Source organism: Apus apus, chromosome 3 (genome assembly GCF_020740795.1).
Source record: "Apus apus isolate bApuApu2 chromosome 3, bApuApu2.pri.cur, whole genome shotgun sequence".
Lineage (NCBI taxonomy): Eukaryota > Metazoa > Chordata > Aves > Apodiformes > Apodidae > Apus > Apus apus.
In genome coordinates, this window is record NC_067284.1 from 48,804,041 (window position 1) to 48,824,847 (window position 20,807).

The 20,807-nt window shown below is 39.5% G+C and overlaps 2 protein-coding genes across 6 annotated transcripts in view; both read left to right on the forward strand.

Annotated features, from left to right (window-relative positions):
* Window positions 1-20,807, forward strand: part of PLCB4 (phospholipase C beta 4) — a 184,804-nt gene that overhangs the window by 42,089 nt on the left and 121,908 nt on the right. Inside the window, exon 2 of one of the 5 annotated variants that reach the window (XM_051615381.1) lies at window positions 12,704-12,770. The exons of the other annotated variants lie outside the window; for them this stretch is intronic. The gene's annotated coding sequence lies outside the window, so the exon portion shown is untranslated. The remainder of the gene's footprint in view (window positions 1-12,703; window positions 12,771-20,807) is intronic. 5 annotated transcript variants of the gene reach the window in all.
* Window positions 1-20,807, forward strand: part of LOC127382866 (1-phosphatidylinositol 4,5-bisphosphate phosphodiesterase beta-4-like) — a 290,239-nt gene that overhangs the window by 42,074 nt on the left and 227,358 nt on the right.

Genomic DNA, 20,807 nt, shown 5'->3' on the forward strand with positions numbered 1-20,807 from the left:
TATCTTACATGTCAGATATGTAAGATATCTGGGCTTAAATCTGCTGCTGAACCTCAAGACATTGGTGATCTAAGTTACCTAGATGAGATCTGGTGCTGCAGGTGAAGCCTGCAGTGAGCCACCTGATTTTCTAGGCAAGAAAACCCTGGATGTCTGGTAAGGACTGGGCTCGGTGCCTCTGCAGGCCAGTTGCAGTTGCTCTGGCATTTTTGCAGTATGGCATTTGGTCAAGGGCACGACCAGCTGAAAAGTGCACTCCCCTTTGTTTTGATGTACAGTGCTTGTCATGCACTGTTTCCTTCCAACAACAAGCTACATGTATTGAAAAAAAACCCTAATCTACTTCTGCAGGTAATTATCTTCTATTCTAAAACTCTTTAAATGCATCTTTCATCTCCCCAACCATGTAGCTAGAAGAGTCATACTGACTGCCTCTTTGCACATGGGTCATTTTATTCATGATCATATCATAGAATCACACAATGGTATGTGTTGGAAGGGACCTTAAAGATCATCTAGTTCCAACCCCCCTACATGGGCAGGGACGCCTCCCACTAGATCAAGTTGCTCAGAGCCCTATCCAGCCTGGCCTTGAATACTGCCAGGGCTGGAGCTTCCACGACCTCCTGGGCAACCTGTTTGAGTGCCTTACCACACTCATAGTAAAGAATTTCCTCCTCATATCTAATATAAATCTCCCCTCTTCAAGTTTTCAACCATTGCCACTTGTCCTGTGGCTACATGCACATGCAAAAAGTCCTGCCCCAGCTTTCCTGTAGCCCCCTTCAGGTATTTGAAAGCTGCTAAAAGGTCACCTCGGAGCCTCCTCTTCTGCAGGCTGAACAGTCCCAACTTCCTCAGCCTGTCTTTGTTGGGGAGGTGCTCCAGTCCTCTGATCATTTTTGTCACCCTCCTCTGGACTTGCTCAAGGAGCTGTATGTGTCCTTATGCTGGGGACTCCTGAACTGGACACAGTATTGCAGGTGGGATCTTATAAGAGCCGAGTAAAGGGGGAGAACCAAGAGGTTCTCTCACTGAAGTGTCAAGAATTACATTTTTTGTGTAATTTCCTGGCACTCCTATTCCCAGTCTTCATGAAGTCAATAATTTTGGTAATTTGAAACCAGTCAGCTGGTGTAATAGTGAAGGAATTTTCCTGGTTTTTGCATGGTGAAACAACTTGCTAGCCTTTTATGCCTTTTAATTTATCTTTTTTTTTAATTAAAAAGTTCTTCTGTAGAGACTGGAAAAAAAGGAGCTTGGGTTTATAGCAAACAAATTGTGGAAATATGATGTAGCAGGATGTTGCTAGACAGTTTTCTTGTTCTTCTAACAGACTGTTTCATATGACAGTTTACATTACAGGTAACGTTAAATAGCATATGGTAACATTCTTTGGATGAAATCCTAGCTCTTCTTAAGTCAGTGGCAGAATTAACATTGATTTCAAAATCACACTCATCTGATTCATAATGAAAATTCTTTGAAAAATAGTATCTTTGGAAGAAATTGTAGCCTGCAAAAGCTGGGAATGCAGTTTGTTACTGTTCTGGAGTCTTGTGGAGCCCAGGGGAAAGGAGAAAGTGAACAAGTGTTGCATAGTATCTTATACTGGGCAATTTTAGCATGGCTAGTAAAAGCTCACAGAACAGTCCTAAAAAGGCTGGTTGTACTTCTATGGATGAGCTGTGTTTTACAGCTCTCATGATACAACATTTTTTGAACAGTAATGAACAGAAATTGGTTTCTTTCTGTACTTTTAATATCTGGCAAAAAATATCAGAGATCAGAGAGATGTTTGGTTGACTTAAAAAAATAAATCTGAGGCAGCTCTGTTTGTGATCCCCACAAAGTAACTGTATTGTAAATTATTTCATGCATTTTCTTTATGCTCATTCCATATAGCTTTGTAATTAGGTCTGTGCAGGCCAGATGAAATCACCTCCATTCCACCTGCCTGCATTGAAGCAGACTTTGGACTATATATAATATGTGAGAGTAAGTGATAAGATCACCCAATGAATAGTCTCTCCGTTCAGTAATGATCATAGGATATTCTAAGAATGCCTAAAGAGAAAAATCTTTCTTTTGGAAAGAATTTATTTGTAGCTTGAGGAGATGAAGGTTGCAAGGAAGTTATATAGTGACCATGCAGCCTGTTACCTATATTTTTATAAGTAAAATTCAAAAAAATGTTACTGTCAAACTGTTTCAAGTGAAGAATTTATCTCATGATAGCAAATTTACTTTGAAAATAATATAAGTACATAGAAATATTAAGAAGTCATAGAAGAGAAAAATACAAAGTTTTGCATTTATCCTTTAAGTCATGTGCACTTTTTGTCATTTATAACTCTTGGATTTTTTTATTGTTTCCTTTTCTGGAACTCTGAAAAAAATCCTGCATCTTGCTCCATACAAGAGCTCCTCTGAATACACCTCTGTTTCTAGATCTTGCTTGTATTCAGTTTTCCTATAGAATGGATTGACTGATTATTTTATTCTCCTTTTTGCAAATAATTAGTTTTTAGCCTTACTGTTTTTCCATTGCAGGCCTCATAAAAGTGAGTAGGCTTAAATATATGCAAGATTAAAAGAACAAGGTCTTTCTGTATTGGAATGCAGTACTTCATACAACTTTGAAGTAGTCCTACTAGAAGTCCTGGATGAAATTATTGTAAAAGGCTATGTTGTGTTCTCTGTTCAGTGAGTTCTAGTATCAATACAGGATTCTTCAGACTTTTTTTTAATAAGGTGACAGTACTTGACAATATATTCTCTTCAGAAAACCCCAACACTTTAAAGTTATGTTGGATAATCTTAGATGCCTACTACTGTAGTGTTTTTATGATGTTTTCTTCTATATAAAACTTTGTGGAAAACAGTAGTAAACAGCAATGATCCAGGGAGATTTTTATGGCATTTTACTGTTAACCATTACAAAATGAAAGAGGGTAAGTGTGAAGTTTGAATAAGATTTAATTCATATATGGAAACTGATTAAAGCATTTAGTTGATCAGTTGATCAGTAATAGTGAACTTAGAATTAAAATCTTTGCCAAAACTGTCTTATTAAATGAAATGCAAATAAGTCCAACCACTTGCATGCAGGAAGGTATATGTTTGGTTCTCCTCAAGTTTGTGTGTTTGCTTTATAAATGATACTTCTTTATTTCTTTAGTATTGTGGTCTATTTATATCTTTAAATACATCAAACTGAAAATGTCATCATAGCTTAGTTTTTATTGTTGATACTGGAAATGTTTATCTTAATATTCTTAAGAATGAAACTTTTTTACTCCAGTCATACTGAAATGTCTGTATATATTTTTATTCAGTTCTAAACAGAACTATTTAACCATAGAGATATGATGTATATCCGTGTGTGTTTGTGAACTCTTATTGAAGAAGGATCCTGTGCTGAAACCACTACCATTCACATGACATGAAACTACTCAAAGCTCATCTATCTTGTGTAAGTTCCAAAGGAATGCTTTTAAAATGGGAAACATAGCAGAAAGGTCAGTGAGATCCACGAGTACTGTGTTGTTACAGATGCATCTTGTACTAGGTGACTTAAAATATAAATCAGGCAGCATTATGTGCTCATGTGCAGAAGTGTGAATAGTCCTGGGGCTGGTGACCTGTCAGCTCTTGGGCCAATAGCAAACTTGTGTTGACTTCAGAAGGAGAAATGCTGTTGTGAATAAATCATGGCCACAGTGGTTTCCAATGTCCTAGAGCCTTGTTCATATGAATACATTTATAAATGTAAATACCCAGACTTCCCAGGAGTCCAGAATAGACAACTTTGTTGGAATCTTCAGGAATTTCCTTAAGAAATCAACATTTTGCTGCATGAGGAAGGTCTTGTCTTCTTGTGGTGGTGGTGATCAGGGGATTGCTCAAAAACTCTCCTGATTGAGACTTACCAACATTCTCAGGTCTGCTTAGGGACTCTCCCTGTCCCCAACCCAGGCATTTAAAACAAACTGTTGTAGTTGTTCGGATTTAGTATGAGACTTTTCCAGGAGCCCTTGCATGGTTTCTTCTGCTGTTTTGCCAGAGATGACCTGTGGCACGTTTTTGTCATCCATGGAGTGGCAGTGCTATAAACTACTCATGGGCTTCTGGCGCAGAGAGGTCCTGCTGCAGAGTACGGGCATGACATTTGAGGTCCATCTCTAAGTGACTCTCATGGACTGACTGTCTAGACAGTGTCAGCCTTGTCTCAACGGGAATAATGGCTGCATGTAAATAAACCATGTTTCTCACACATCTTGCTGCTCCTGAGCAGAATAATAGCTCCCCTGTTGTTTCTGGCTGAAGTGGTAATATGTAATTACAACAGATTCTATTTCAAGACTGAGTATACATTGCACAGTCGAGATCACTGGCCCTACTTGTCTGTGTTAGCTAAGTGCACATCCAGGTGATACACTGGATTAAGCCACAGGGCATGCGACATGCAGAATTGGATCAGTTCAGCTTAAGAGATTTGAATTAGAGAAAGGAAAAAATAAAGTGATTATAACCTTCATTATTATCGGGTAAAAGAAAAGCTTGAAGAAGAATGTAATTGCCTTAAAGGATGTAGCAAACAGTTTAAAATCTTGGTTTAGAGAAAGTTTCTGTTCCTTTGTGAGCATTTACTGAATACACTTAAATTACTTGAGGCTTTCTATATTACAGTTTACTTGCAGGTAACTCCATAGCATGATATACTAGATAGCAGATTATAAATGGCGTTGTAGTAGCACATGTGCCATTTGCCCTGGGAAACTAGGTCTCAGATGGGACTACTAATTACAGAAGGTACCTTGTTCACTTGTCAATCACCCAAACCACAAGGACGTCAAAATATATGGTCTTACTGTGGAACACTAGTTGGGTGCTAGTTGGGAGAATAGAAGTCAGGATATGACCACATTGAGGGGAGGCTTTGACTATTAGTTTCTGTTTCAGATCATTTGAGTTCAGAACAGTTGAGTCACTGTTGAACAAGTGGTTACAGAGTTGATTTCCTATACCAAAGAAATCTGCATAATTTGTAAAATGAATATGTTAACAAGAGCAAAGACGATGTCCTGGTAAGAGTTGCTGTTCAGGCATTAGAAATATTAACCTAATTTGTGGTTTTGGGGTTTATTTTGTTTTAGAAACCAACTTTTGTCATCCAGCTCTGCAGTCGGTATCTAGAAATGGACAAATAGCATTATGTAACTGTGAAAGTGGACCTAAACCAGAATGTTTAAAGACATACCGTTGTTGGAAATTTTTCAAATCTGGCCTGTGAAAATTGTATGTGGGAGATTTAAGATAGTAATTTAATTTAATCACTTGGAGACAAATCAAAAGCAAGAAGTGAGTAGAAAAATTGAAGATAGTGTTCCTTTGGAAATAGAAAAGCAGTTATTCTGTCATTACTTTCCATATGAGAAGGAATAGCATTTCTTTCAATTTTTCTTTGATAAGAGAGTCTTCCTTTATTTCCTTAGCAAAATAAGAAATAACACTAAGCAGTGTATATTTAGAAGTCAGGATAGATGCTCTGTTTCCATCACCCTGAGTTTAGAATGGACACTTACAAGTCTCCAAGATACTTTATTCTGATCCAGGCAAGTTATAATGACAGTCACTGTATTCTTTTTTCATTCAAATCAGCAGTGAAAGAAGGATATATGGGAGAAAAATCTATTTCATTCTGAGTTATGAAGAAGAAGGAAATAAAATAGAAATACTAAATGTAAAATATGCTGCTTATTTCATTGAGATTATATAATTTTGCTGTGAGTTTATTATGTTGTTGCTATCTTTTTATGCTGTCAAACTGCCACCATCTAAAAAACGTAATAAATTATTTTGCAGCCACGCTGGGGCCACCCTTTTCTGTTTTCAGGTTTAATCCTTAAGAACGCAAAGTGAAAATTTTGGAAATCTTCATGTGGTATTTCTGCTTATTTTTTTCTTTGCAAACCTTCACAGAACTGTGCTGCTCAGAACAACCAGATCATCAGAAAGTGTGAATAATTTTTTTTTCTGGTTACAGACTAGCTTGGGTTTAGCACTTAATTTCAATTCCTTGTGTGTATTTTCTACCTTTCAGCAGAAAAAATGTGTCCGTTTTTGAGAAATTCCCATCTATTTTGCTGCTTCAGCACTTCTCCTTGCCCTGCACTCTGGAAAGCGTGTCCCTTGAACCCTGTTGTACTTGGAAAGCATCTAAAAGGTCTGAGGATCTCACTACTGGCAGCTTCTGAGTGTGGAGAGGGGAATGTGCAGTCCTATTTTAATCTCTCAATATTGACTGATTGTTTTGGCACAATGATTTCAGTGTGGCTGCTATGCAGTGGCAGTTTTGTGTCACTCTTGGGTCATTGAGGAAGGAATCGGTGATGCCTCTGGTGACAAACAATGGATTTCATCAAGCTGAAGGAGGCAGTTGCTGTTGCAATCAAAGCATTTTCTTAGCATTTTCTCTCTGTTCCTGCCATAGCTTCTCTTACAGAAGGTTCTGGTTTACTTTCTGTGGGCAACTGTGGGCTTCTATGCCACTGTTCTGCAAATCTTTGTAACTGGGGTATGGATATGTGTTAATATTTTTCTTTAAATGGCCTTGTGGGTTTGAAGATCTTCCTTAATTTACATTTCAGTGTTCTAAAGTGAATGGAGAAAGCAATATAAAAGATGGAGCACAGTGCTGCAGGAAAGAAAAACCATATGTGACTCTTAGCATTTCCAGATAGAATGAGTTCCCATGAGTTCCTAAGACTTGAGGTTACAAAATAAACCTGTTGCTGGATACTTGGAGTAGGCAAGATTATAATTCAGTCTTTGTGAAGAGTGATACGAGGGATTTTGATGCCAAGAACATGGCCAGGATCCAAGGATCTTCATGGAATAGAAGGGTGCGGCCTGGGGCCCACAGGATTAGTGTTGTGCCAGTCTCTGCAGAAAGCAGCTGTAGGAGAAAGATGCCTCTCTTAACTACTGGGGGCTTATGCCTTTTAAATTCCTTCAGTTAAGCAGTGATCTTCAAATGGGGTTTGCTCTGGTAAAACTGATAGCAGATGGTTGGGTAAGTGACTTTGCTGAAACTCAGAGTAAAAACTGTGTACGTGCAAGTGCTTACTACGTTTAGGTGAGAGGGTTGCACACAGGCAGGTACACTGAGGTTACAGCTGAAATTAGTGTGACAGGACACGAAGCTAAAAGCAGAGCTTTTACTCTGTTCCGGAAGAGCTATCTCTCTCTACCTTTTTAAAGTCATTCCCTGTGCCCTAGTTGTAGAATCTCTGCTATAGTTTATTTGCATTGGTGCAAGTAGCCCTGTTGGTAAATGTGAATCCAGGATTTCACTCTAGCAATACAATGATGGACAAGTCATCGGTTGCAATACATTTGTACGCCAGAACTGACAAAAAGATGCCACAGGCAAAAGACAAGCAGCAAGTGCAAAGTCCAGCAAATGAAGAGTTTTTAGTTCTCCATTTTCCACGTATTGCTCTAGATTTGGCACATTACTGTATGCTGATTCTTAGAATCTCATAATTTTAAATACTCTTTCTTCCCCGCATCCATTTGGACATAATTTTTACTGCTGTTATGACCCTCTGTAGAAGTCGATGTTCCTTACAATTGTAAAGCAGCTTGAGATCACAGCGTTTAAATCCTTTAAAACGTTAATCCCTAATTCCAACTTTTTGTAAAATACCAGCTGCTGTTAGCATTCTGCAATTAAAGCACACAGAAGGCAGTGCTGAAGAGAAATATGCATGTGTCTGGCCTGCATGAAATAGAAATGTGAGGATGCAGGTCCATGTTGTAGGGTCCTGTCCCAACTTAATTTGCTTTTTCTCCTTATTCAACTCTTAATTTATTATTCTCTCAGCTGTGCTCATGTATCTGTCAATCCCAACTTTAACCCTCCTCAGTGAACTGACTATAGAAGATAAGAAAAGGAAAGAGGTAGGATTTAGTTGGGGTTTTTTTCCTCCTAATATAATTTTAGAGTCTCACAGCTGCACAGACACAACTGTGTGGGTAGCATAGCAGCAAGCTGCCGATTTACTTGGATATGCACCAAAGGTGGTGGGAACCTTGCAAAATCTTTTTGCCGCTGTGAAATTGCAGTGGTCAGCTTAGATTGCACCTAGTAAAGCAGTTTCCCTAAGATAAGTACCAGTGTTCCCTGTGTAGTTACTGTGTTCCTTACATAATTTACCTGTGTTTTGGAGAGCCTTCAGAGGAAGCTCACATCTGCCCAGTGCAGGTGTTTGAACTTGGATGGACAAACCCCCCACTTACCCTGCTTGCTTGCAAAAGGGTTTTTAGGAATTTCTCTAAGAACATGGCTTTTACTAGATGCCAAAATTAAGCAATTTTGATCAACTCAATCTGGGCAGAAGTACTTTGCTGTCATATAAACTATCTAGAAAACTTTTCTTCAAGAAAACCAAACAGCACTGCCATTCCCCTCTACCTCCCCCCTGTATCCTCATCCAACAGTGTTTTGAATGCTGACCTTATTAGTCTTCCAAATGAACTAGCAGTCCTTGTATTATGGCAGAAATGGCTGCTCTGCCTGGAATTCTACTGCAGTGCTTTCATTCACAAATTTTTTGCTTCAGCACCAATAAAATATTCCAACTTTTAGCATACTGTACAGCTGACCGTCTACACTAGGGACCAGAAAGATTTTGTATTGTTGGCCTTGGCAGTTGTTAATAGTTTTTTTACTATTTGTGTGTGTATGTGTGTGTTCTCGTATAGCAATCAAATGTTTGAGTTTTTAGAAACTGTTTGCTATTCCCTCCCTTTTGGGTTACTTTTCCTGCTCATGTACTAGCAGGGTCACTCACATTTGAATAGGTTGTGAGCTGTGTGTCTGACCCCCTTTGGTGTTGTTTTATTGTTCAAGTCTTCAGGAGAAAGGTTCACTGAGTAGAGAAAGGGATGCAGAGGCTCTGCAGTGGGAAGCAGGACTTCTCAGCAGCAGCTGTGCGTTTGCTCATCATAGGTTTTTTTCATGGCTTAAGCTTCAGGTTAGAGACAGACAAGTAGAAGTGAAGCCAGGGCCTGTGTATATTTATTGTCCCTGTTGCAACAGTGGTGCAGAGGGATTTATTTGCTGCCTGACAGTGTGGGTTGGTAGCTGGAGTGGCAATCCTTGACCAGGTTGAAGTGAGGATGAATTCTGTCTTGATTCCCTCTTTTATTCAGCCTCTACACTGGCAGCAGCAGGGAACAGTGTCTGGCAGTGGCGGTTTTCCTCTGTGTGTAATTAGTGCCATTTGTGCCTTTCCTGTGATGCTGATTTGAAAAAAAGATAACATGTAAAAATGCTTCAAATAAGAAAGGGCTTAATGAACCCTACCATGTTGTAATTTACATCTAGCTATACATGACTATTAAGTAGCAAATAATTAGCTTGTATGTCAGCAGACTGAAGGGCCCGGGAACAGTTCTGTGGTTACCACTGGGTCTGGAAATTACTTAGTTGAGTACCAGCATGCACAGTATAGCCAGTAAGTTTCAGTATAGTGATTTATAGATTACAAAACATGATTTAAAGCTCAGCTTCACAAAAATAAGAGAAATTGTTTGCTTGATTGTGCAGCAGGCCAGCTGTGTGACTCTGGGCCCATTTATGTAATTACAAACTGAAACTCACCCTGTACTTCAAGTCTGTTATTGTTGCTAAAATTAATCATAAAGTCTTAAGTTATTTTCCTGTAGTGATGTATATAATTCACATTTGACAGTCTATTTGATAGTTTGTTAAAGAAGACCCCAGACAGCATTTAGCACCATGTGATATAGTTAGGTCTCAGTGCCACCTCTTTTGTATTGTTAGTAAATATTGCCAATCAGATGTTTATATATAAACTATTTGTCTCTTTTCTGCCTTGAAAGAAGCAAGATTTTTAGGAGCAGATGATACCTTTCATCAGGCTAACTTATGAGACAAGCTTTAGGACATAGGCTTTTTCTCCCAGGTCTCTGAAAAATAGCTCTGGTAATGTCAGTTGATCATTGTGTATTCAATTCTCAAAAAACTTTGCAGGCAATAGTGGTTGCAGTTCTTTTTCCTGGAAAAAGGCTGACTGGAGATTACTCGTAAAGTTGGGGGAGGTGTGGGTTTTCCTCACAGAAATGGTGATTAAAGATTATATAAAATTTCCCTTTTGTTGCTTCATCTCACAGAAGTGTTACCGGGATCTTTCTTCAGTGTACAAGGCTAGAAGCAATTACATTTTTGTGCCTCAGTTTCAAATAAGCATGAACTTGCTTCTTTTGAAGAAGGTTTGTAGAAGAATCAGATGTCATAATCTGTCTTAGGAATGGTTATTAGATCCCTGACAAATAAAACTGTTCTTATGCTTTACAGGCTCACTGTATGATGCCTAATACAGCAATCAATTTGATGTAGGAGTAGGGTTTGGGTTTTTTCCTGTTTACAGAACAGTTTCAAGTAAAATTCATAGTTCCATCTGGAGTAATTAGAGTTGTCCAGCTTTGGTTTTAATCTGGGTATGAAGTAGAACCTGTGTTGAAGTCCTTTTATTGACTTCCTTATGGTGATAGAGGGAGTTGTCTCTGCAGATTCTTTTATATATCATTAGTGCTTGTTAGCCCTTACCTCAAAGTATTACTTATTCTTTTGCAGAGATCAACAGAATTCTCATAAATAACTCCTAGAACTCAGAAAATAGTACAAAATTATCATTGATGCTTCTGTGAAAAATTTCAAATGGAATCAGTATGTAGTTTAGACTGAAAAGCACAAAGAATGTGAATGACCCCTCAATATGGTTGTTTAATCAGGTTGACTTTGTGTTTGCCTAGTGCTTGACTGATCTTGGCACTGGGCTGACAGCAAACTGGCTGGGATTTAACCTGCATTAGGTATGGACAATGTTTGCTTATCTAAGGGCAGGAAGAAGTGACAGGTCATTTCAGCTCCTTCTGCTAACATGGTATGGCTGTCATACTCATATAAAACTCAGCTTTTTTCAATTGTGTTTCATGTCTTAACATGAAGATAGAGTTTTATGCCTTCATTTTCAGAATTGCTGTTTCCACTAATCCCCTTAAAGGTTAGTTTTTTCTCTTATCTCACGGCTCCATCTACTGTTGGTGCACTTGGTTATTTTATGGTCAGTCTCCTTCTTCATCTGCAGTTTTCACTTCAAATTCAAACTCAGAACTAAAAACTGTTTTAATCTTTCATACACTATTGCTCTTTGATATCTCCTTTGCCCTCCTTGGCCTCCCCCAAATTCCTCTGCTACTTCCCTTTTGCCCCTAAGTGTTCTGAGCACCACCATGACACTTAAGTGACAATTTTAGGTGTTAGTTATGTTTCTTTGGGTCACAGACTGAAGATGATTGCATGAAAGGATTGCACATCAGATGCTTGACATCTGTTGGGAAAAAGCTTCTTATTGTGCACACATCCAATTGTTTCTCCAATTTCTTACTGTGTCATATCCCTGTTACTGTAGCAAACTTGTCTTGATAAATGCAGTCTGACTTCACTCACAATTTGAAATTATTCCAGTTTTTAGCCTGCTCCTTTGATGGTGTCATTGTCCTGTTTGCTTCTTGCTCTCCTACCTTCTTCTACATCAAACACTTACTGCCCTTTTGTGCTTTCAAGGCTCTTCACCATGATTCTCAGTCTGTCACCTTTGCTCTGTTTCTCTCAATAATAAGAAACATACTCTCATCCCTGCTCAGTCCAGGACCCAAGCCCTTGTTCATTTTTTCCTTTCACAAGACCTTTGTGCTCTAATTTTTGTGGCCTCTTGCATAAAAAGATGCTGCTATAACATCTGCCCTGTTATACATCTTTAGGATTCCTCATACAAAATATCTTTTCTATAAAAAAAACAAACACTGTTTTGAGACTCTTTTGTAGAAAGTATGATCTCATTGTCTCCAAGGCCCCTCATACCTGTCCAGTTTAGCTACGTGTACCTCTGGCAACTTTCCCCATGAGCTGCTTGTGACACAGAGTAACTTTGGTTCTCTTTTGGTACAATGCCAGACAAAATAGCATGTGGCCTATAACTGCAGCTCTGAGGTGGTATGGAAACACAGATGATACTAACATGCCCTTTCTAAACGTTTTAGTTGCAATAAACGTTCTACTTGTGGGTGGCAGATAGGATGCTTAGAAACCTTAGGAATGGATGGGCAGGAGGGTCACTGTCCTCATGTTTCGTAATGCTCATGCTCCACTCCTGTGTTACTGTAGCTTGTCTGTTAATTATTCTGAAGTGAAATCTTCACAACTTCATTGTTGATCTAAGGAAGACATGAAACAGAAACAATTAAAATCAGCTAGTATTTATTCTGGGAAGATATAAATGTGGCTGCACTGTTCAGCTGCTCCTTTGTGATGATTATAAATGATTCAAGATGCTTTATGAATGTTAAAAACTGTCCCGGTATGGTGCAATGGGCTATGGCATATTTCATCCAGAGCTTCCAGCCCTACCAGCCATAACTTACCTCTTTCTATACAAGGTTATATGGCAAAATCTTTCCCATGAAAGACTCAACAGTGGCGTAACCAAACCCTATTCTGAAATGTTGATCTTGGTACTGTACTTTGGTGAACTGTGGAAAGGGTGGTTTTGCCACTAGTGAGATCTAGGAGGTTTTACACTGACAATCTTGTTTTACTGCTTCACAGAAGGAAGAGTTTCCCGGCACATCAGTCTAATCAGATAACTGTTATCCCTCCAGTCCAGAACTGCTTTGTGAGTTGCTTCCTTGTAAAGTAAAAATTATAGCTGAGTAGAATTTTCAGATGTGGTGCTAATGGGTTCTTTCACTCAATATATCAGTTTAAACTTTTGTTCCACTATTGTATGACTGAATCATGTGTGGGTGTATTCATATATATTAAAAAATATATATATATAGGTATATGTCTTGGCTTCACATGTATTATCCTGAGATTAGAAACAGAAACTGATTAGGAGTATCAGAGAACCAAGAGACTGTTGCTTTGGCATGGAATTTCTAGTCTTATGTATTTCACAGCAGTATTGGCTTATAATATTTTAAAATCTCAGCCTGCCACCCTCTTTCCTTGGTTTCTGTGGAAATGTCAGACTGTGAATCTCATCAGGAGCCAGTTTTGTTCTCAAAGAACCACAGAAAACACACTTTTTTGTATTGTGGTGTAATCGCTGCTGGAGTATCACGTGTGTTACAGTGCAGTGAATGACTTACTCATGTTGGAAGGAAGGTCACAGAGCTGGTAGTGTCACTGAAGTCTTTGTAACCTGATCCAATAGTTTAAGATAGCCAAGACCCAAAAGAGACAGCTTTATTAATTGATGAAGCAGCTTGGGAAACAATGGGGAATGACTAGCATGTGGGGCATGGGTTGTTGCCATTGGAAAACTGATAAATGGTAAATTCTGAGATAGTTCTTAGTAGCATTATTTTCACAATGAGAGCCTTCTCAGTTTGTGAGGGAATAGTTAAGGGTCATGACATGTAAATGACCAGCTTGTGAAGAGGAACTTCCCCAACTGTAGCTTAACAAAACTGTGATGTAGCTTTTGCACTTGTCTCACTCTTGTTTGGTTCATACGAACCTTGGTAATTATCATGACAAAACCAAGCCAACAAAAAATCAGACACATGTTCCATGTAGTTCTTGCTTTTGCTAAATGGGGGACATCATCATGATTGAATTTTTTACTCTTCTGCCGTGGATGAGTGTCACGCAATACTGGCAACAGATGAAACTGCTGAGGTGCAAAGCTTTCAGGCTAATAAGGAAATATTGGATCGGTGGCCTTCATTTTAGAAGTACTTTTTCATCCAGAATACCCAGCTGTCAAGCCCAAACTAAAGTAACTATTCCTTGAGACAATTCCTTGTGTCCAGATAACACACTTGAATGTCTTGCTCCTTAATGCATATCTGTGTGTTATGGAAGCCCATTGCTATGGTCTGTAATGAATCTTTTAAATCCTTCTGGAGTAATTTGGATGAGGTACAGTGATAAACTGCTTCACAGTCACTATTGAGTGGTCAGTTTGCTTAAATGCCCACATGTGCTGGACCAGTGTCACCAGAGGCTCTGGATCACCCAGGTGAATCTCATAGTGGGCAATGGAGAATGTTTCAGTCTTTTGCTCTGCAATTAGTACTATGCAGAAAAGTCTACACATACCCAGCAGTGAGGGAAAAGGTGGTACTACCTGGTATAGGCATTACTTGAAATTACCTTTTTCACCCATAAAATAGGTTCAATTTCATGCCAAACTACTCAGCTTTCTCTCATCTCATACTCCCAGCTCCTTTTTCTCCACAGATATACCAGAGTATTGCTCTGTTTTGATTTTCCCCTTTGTCATTTCATGTGATTAAAGTGTCACTGATAATTCCTAAACGGAACATTTGTTAGTATTAAAGCTTAAATCAGTGTTTAGAACAGTTAAAAAAATGTTACCATATTCCTGGAAATACAGCTAGTAACAGGCAGAGCTTGCTAAAACAAACTTGAGAAATTGTGGGTAGATGTTGTATTCCCAAGTGGTGGAAGAGTTGACAATAGCATGGCAACTGACAAACAGCAACAGAAGTCTTTTTTGGCATTCATAAGGGGCCAAAGAAAATACATGCTGTTCAGAAATCAAGTGGATAATGAAGTATTTGGCTTTGGTAGAACAACAATACCCAGGCTGTCCTGGAGTTAAGAAAACATTTGTATTGTTACTGTGCTGCAGTTGTTGTTTGGTGCATATGGATGCATACATGTGTGTATATCCTAAATGAAATTGTGTCTCCAATAATTTAAAGTTCAGAATACCAGAAGTGTTTAGCTTACATTTGGACTTACTTTTAAATTGTAAGTGCTCTTGAATTATAAGTAAGTACTTACTTAAAACCAAAACAAACTTCAGCATCAGACTCCAGTGCTGATCCCATAAAGGCACATCTTAATCAACTGCATTTTATTCTGTAATTAAACCTTATGATGGCCTTACTGGCTTTGACCATTCTGTGTGTAGCTTGGAAGCCTGTTTGAACCTTTCCCAGAGTCAAATAGGTTTTTCACAGCAATCTTGAAAGTAAAAACCTGGAGATGAGATCCTTGAAATAGCAGGTATTAGAGAAGTTTCTTTTATTTTAGTTAAGTACACAAGATTGTGCAGTGGATGAGAACTGTTTAGCACAGCAGCTTGCTGGAAGTACTGGGAATGAGAGCTCATATTCAATAAGCAATTTTTAAAAACAAATACAGTTTATTTAAAGCATTTCAGCTTTTGTTGTCTCTGGTGCTTCTTGCATAATAAAATGACACGGTGACCTTACAGCAATTAACAAGCTCCTTGTTTTGATACACGCTTGGTGCTTCACAGGGAGTTGCTTAGCAATGTTGGTCTGCTAATAAAGCCAGAGCTTTTGCCTTGCAAGGATATGAATGTCACCTTTCTGTCAGATGTTACATCTTTTGGTCCTGAATCACTTCCATAAATTCTTAGAACTTCAGTTTTCTTTTGTCATTTTTTTTTCCCTTTTATTTCTCTTCTTGCTGCTTCTCTTTGTTACAGCTTATTGTTACCAGACGAGAATAAGACATTTTATTGTGATGAGAATGAGTAACAAAAGCAACTGGTACATGTTGCTTGTTACAAAAACGTGAGTAGCCCCTTTGTGAAAATGAACATCAGTTGCTTCCAAAAAAAAAAGTTATTTGCCCTTTCTTTCTGTTTTTCAAGTATGTCATATCTTGATTTTATCTGCTACAGGCAGTGTTTTGTATTCTGTTTGCTGAGCTGCTGTGAAGTCTAAATGTTTCATAAAAAACTCTTTGGGAGAAGGAGCCAGGCATTTCCCCTTCATCCTAACAGCAGGGTTATTAAGGCTTCATAAGTTCATACTTGCAGAGGTAGGAGCCAGAGAAAAGGAAGGTGGGCCAGACTTGCAGAATTAGGGGGGAAAACCCGAAGCAGCAATTTATTGCTCTAGTTCTAAATCTAATTTATTGAGTCATTCTTCAGGTTGAAAGGTTTTATAGTCTCATGTTGCACTGTAGATCCATAGTTTTGAGACGACCATGAGAATGAAGGGAGGACTGGAGAAGAAGATACAGAGGTAGGCATAGGCAGCAATCCCAGTGCTATCTCTCCTTGGATGTCCATGCCTGGGTTCCAAGGTTGGAATTTTAGTCAGAATTAGCAGATTAGATTATATATCTGTTAGCTTGGTTTCATGTTATTTAGAGCTTGTTCTGAATCAAAGCTACTCCTTTAATTATACAAACTCATAAAAGGAAAACTCAGCAAAAAAAACTTGCTATGTTTATTATACTATTGGATGGATAGTTCTTTGAGAGTTTCATTGCTTTGCTTCTTTTCCCAGCAAAAATCAAACTGCACAGGTGATATTACATTGTTAGCAAGCGTAGGGCCCAGCATCCACCAAACTACAAGGCACTCCCAGAGGGAGCAAAAGACAGTGCTGTCTAGTATTTGCTTTCCTCTCTTATAATATACAAGCTCTGTTTGTTGCCATCCTCTTGAATCTTATCTCTGTATTCAGCAGTGAGCACAAAGACAGGCAAGTGTATCTGATTCCTCCATGGTAAGAAAAAGGTGGGAGCCTACTGAGCCCCCTGCAGATGTAGACTTGTAAAACTGGCATCATTTAGTCTCTAGTCTTTTTCCCCAGCACTTCAGTAGTAGGGATGCTGCCAAGCAGCTGCCTAGTTATTTCTGTTTGTTAGTTGGAGAAGGGGCAAAATTAGAGTGTGTAGCTTTGGGCACCTCAGTTACAGGCTGAAGGTCCCAGTCCAGCATCTTGTTCATCACATGTATACCTCCTAACCTCTTTTTCCTTTCACTTGTAAAAGAGTAGGTAGGCAAAGGGCCTGACACTTATGAAGCATGCAGAGGGCTTGTTGATGATTAACTGAGCCTTGTCTGCAGAGCAGTAATAGCAAAGACTGTATCCTACAGTGAGTAGTATTAATTAAGTAGTATTAAGGTATCAATGAGTTACCTACCAAGTTCAGCCAGTTCTGTGTAGTGCACATCTGCATGCTGCTAAGATAAAACAAGTAATCAAATTAAAAAACCTCAGACTTGATAGTGTACCCTGGATGCTTCTAGCAATCAGCAGTGGTACTCAAGTTAGTGAACCTGTTAACAACCTGGTATTAAGATCTTTCTGTTTTACCATATCACCGTAGTGTTGAAACAAAAACCCAGACTTGCAGAGAGCCCCAGGACTTGACTGGGTTTGAAAGAGGACAGATTCACTGCAAAATAATTTTTCTGTCTGCAACAGAAATAAATTGTGATTGAGGAATGGCTTGTAAGAGTTAAAGTTGAGGAGGTCAAACCTAAGGAAGTAAGGTAATGGTTTGTTTCTGGAGATGTCTAAGTACTTGCAGCTGTAAGTAGAGGTAACTCCCTTTATGACTGCTGAAAATGAATGAAGTATAAATCCTTATACACTGTTTTAAATTTTCCCTTGTTTTCTTTTGGCTGTCTGTCTTTGATTTTTATTTCATGTGTCTCAAAAATTTATATGGCAATTTATGTTAGTTATCCCTGGAAATTCATAACAATGACTGAATTACTTTCAAGAATGCAACTTTTAGTGCAGCGTGACACTTCCAATTATGCAATTCTCTATTTACAGGTTACTTGATCAGTTTTGGTCTATGAGAAATCTAGTTATTTATATAGATTCATAACGTATTACACATTTGTGTACAGCCAGGCAGTATATTTTCCTTGTAGAACAATTTGTAAATGAGGCTTCTTGCCAAGAAAACAGCTTTCCTGACATTTAATGTATCTCCGTGTCTCTGTCAGTGTAACGCAGTACAAAACTCCTTTGCAGATGACGTGTTTGCTAGGAAAGGTATCTCTGAGTAACTGCCTTGACCCTGTGCTGGGGATGTTAGTCACAGAGAGTGGCTTTGTTTGTATGGAGAAGGAGAAAGAAAAACCCAACATGACCTATCTGGTTGCACTTCACTTAAAATGGGCAAACTCAAGTGGAAAAAGAGCATCTATGGATCATGGAAGGAGGGGCTGGCAACCTGGGAGGAATATAGGACTGTTGTCAGAGGATGTAGGGAGGCACTTAGGAAAGCTAAGGCCTCCTTCGAACTAAACCCTGCAAATGGGGGTCAAGGACAGTAGAAAGGGCTTCTTCAAATACATTGCAGATAGAATTAACACTAGAGGCAATATAGGGCCACTGCTGAATGAGGTGGGTGCCCTAGAGACAGGATAAATAGAAGACAGAGGTACTGAATGCCTTCATTGCCTCTGTCTTTACTGCTGCAGACTCTCCAGGAGCCCCAGATCCTTAAAGCCCCAGAAGAAGTCAGGATAAAGGAGGAGTTTGCTTTGGTAGATGAGAATTGGGTTAGGGATCAGTTGAGTAATCTGGACATCCATAAATCGATGGATCTGGATGGAATGCACCCAAGGGTGCTGAGGGAACTGGCGGATGTCATTGCTAGGCCACTCTCCATCATCTTCGGTAAGTCATGGGCAACGGGAGAGGTGCCTAAGGACTGGAGGATAGCAAATGTCACTCCAGTCTACAAGAAGGGCAAGAAGGAGGACCCGGGTAACTACAGACCGGTCAGCCTCACCTCCATCCCTGGAAAGGTGATGGAACAACTTGTCTTTGGCAGTATCTCTAGGCATATCAAGGACATGGGGGTCATCAAGAGCAGTCAACATGGTTTTACCAAGGGTAAGTCATGTTTGACTAACCTTATAGCCTTCTATGAGGAAATTACTAGGTGGATACATGATGGTAGAGCGGTTGATGTGGTCTATCTTGATTTCAGTAAAGCATTTGACACTCTCTCCCACAGCATCCTTGTAGATAAGTTGATCAAGTATGGGTTTGATGATCAGGCAGTGAGGTGGATCAAGAACTGGTTGAAAGGAAGAAGTCAGAGTTGTGGTCGGTGGGACAAAATCTAGTTGTGACTAGTGGAGTCCCTCAAGGGTTGGTACTGGGGCTGGTACTATTCAATATTTTCATCAACGACCTGGATAAGGGAACAGAGTGTGCCCTCAGCAAGTTTGCTGATGACGCTAAACTGGGAGGAGTGGCTGACACACCAGAAGGCTGTGTTGCCATTCAGAGAGACCTGGACAGGCTGAAGAGTTGGGAGAAACTTGATGAAATTCAACAAGGGCAAGTGTAGAGTCTTGCATCTGGGGAAGAACAACCCCATGTACCAGTACAGGCTGGGGGCTGACCTGCTGGAGAGCAGTGTAGGAGAACGGGACCTGGGGGTCCTAGTGGACAGGAGGATGACCATGAGCCAGCAGTGTGCCCTTGTGGCTAAGAATGCCAATGGCATCCTGGAGTGTATTAGAAAGGGTGTGGTTAGTAGGTCAAGGGAGGTTCTCCTCCCCCTCTATTCTGCCTTGGTGAGGAATATTGTGTCCAGTTCTGGGTCCCTCAATTCAAGAAGGACAGGGAACTGCTGGAAAGAGTTCAGCACAGAGCCACAAAAATGACTGAGTAGAACATCTCCCTTATGAGGAAAGGATGAGGGAGCTGGGTCACTTTGGCTTGGAGAAGAGGGGTGACATTGTCAATATTTACAAAGGCAAGTGTCTGGAGGACAAAGCCAGGCTTTTTTCAGTGGTGTCCAGTGATAGGACAAGGGGCAAAGGGTGCAAACTGGAGCATAGGAGGATCCTTGTAAACATCAGAAAAAACTTCTTTACTGTGGGAGTGACAGAGCACTGGAACAGGCTGCCCAGAGAGGTTGTAGAGTCTCCTTCGCTGGAGACATTCAAAACCCGGCTGGACGCATTCCTGTGTGATGTACTCTAGGTGATCCTGCTCTGTCAGGGGGTTGGACTAGATGATCTTCCAGGGTCCCTTCCAACCCCTAAGATTCTGTGATTCTGTTATTTCCCCTATGAACGCATAAAGTAAATTGTAATTAATACCTTTCTTTGCTCTACTTCCTTCTTTTAAGGGGATAATGCTGTGCAGATTTTTAGGAGTCTGATCTCCTAGCTTTAATAATTTTCTAACATTCAATACAGACACATCTTTGGGGTTTTTTTCAATTCTACATTTTACTCTAGAAGTAGGTAATATTTTAATCTCTGTATCTTAGCCTCAGTTGGAAAAATAGTTCACCTTACGTATGTTCTAATTGTTAAGAATGAAAGCTCTTTTTCATAGCGGCCACAGGAATTGTAACTCTTCAGCTGTGCTCACTGGTAAAAATGCACAGCCAAAAAAATGAAATGTATGATCTTTTGCTGGACTACTTTTGAGTTGCTGTGGGATGAAATAAACTATTTCAAGCCAACAATCATCCTAAGGTTTCCATGGAGATTAATGATGGAAGAGGAGCAACACTTGAGTGCAGTTTGCTAGAAAACAAGGCTGTAATATTATAGTGGAGAAGTGAAGTTTTTGCATTTTTGTAAACTCATAGAATACTGAAGCACATCTTATTGGATTGCAGTTTGCTTTTGCCTTGTGCTACACATGAGCTGAACTAATGCTTTTGCAGTGTAGTGATTTTCCTACAGTTTACCTCGGTGCTGCAAGTGATGTTTTCAGCATCACCTCATATACCATCTGTTTTATCTTTGATTGCTCTTCTCTTTACTTGAATGTTTTGTGTATTCTCATATTAGTTTATTGAACTCTGGCATTTTCTGTCTGCACTGAATTGCCTCATCTTAAGGGCGATGCCCAGGTTTCCCTCTGAGTATATTTGCAATGCGTGAGCATCAAAATTAGATTACAGCTCTGCTGAG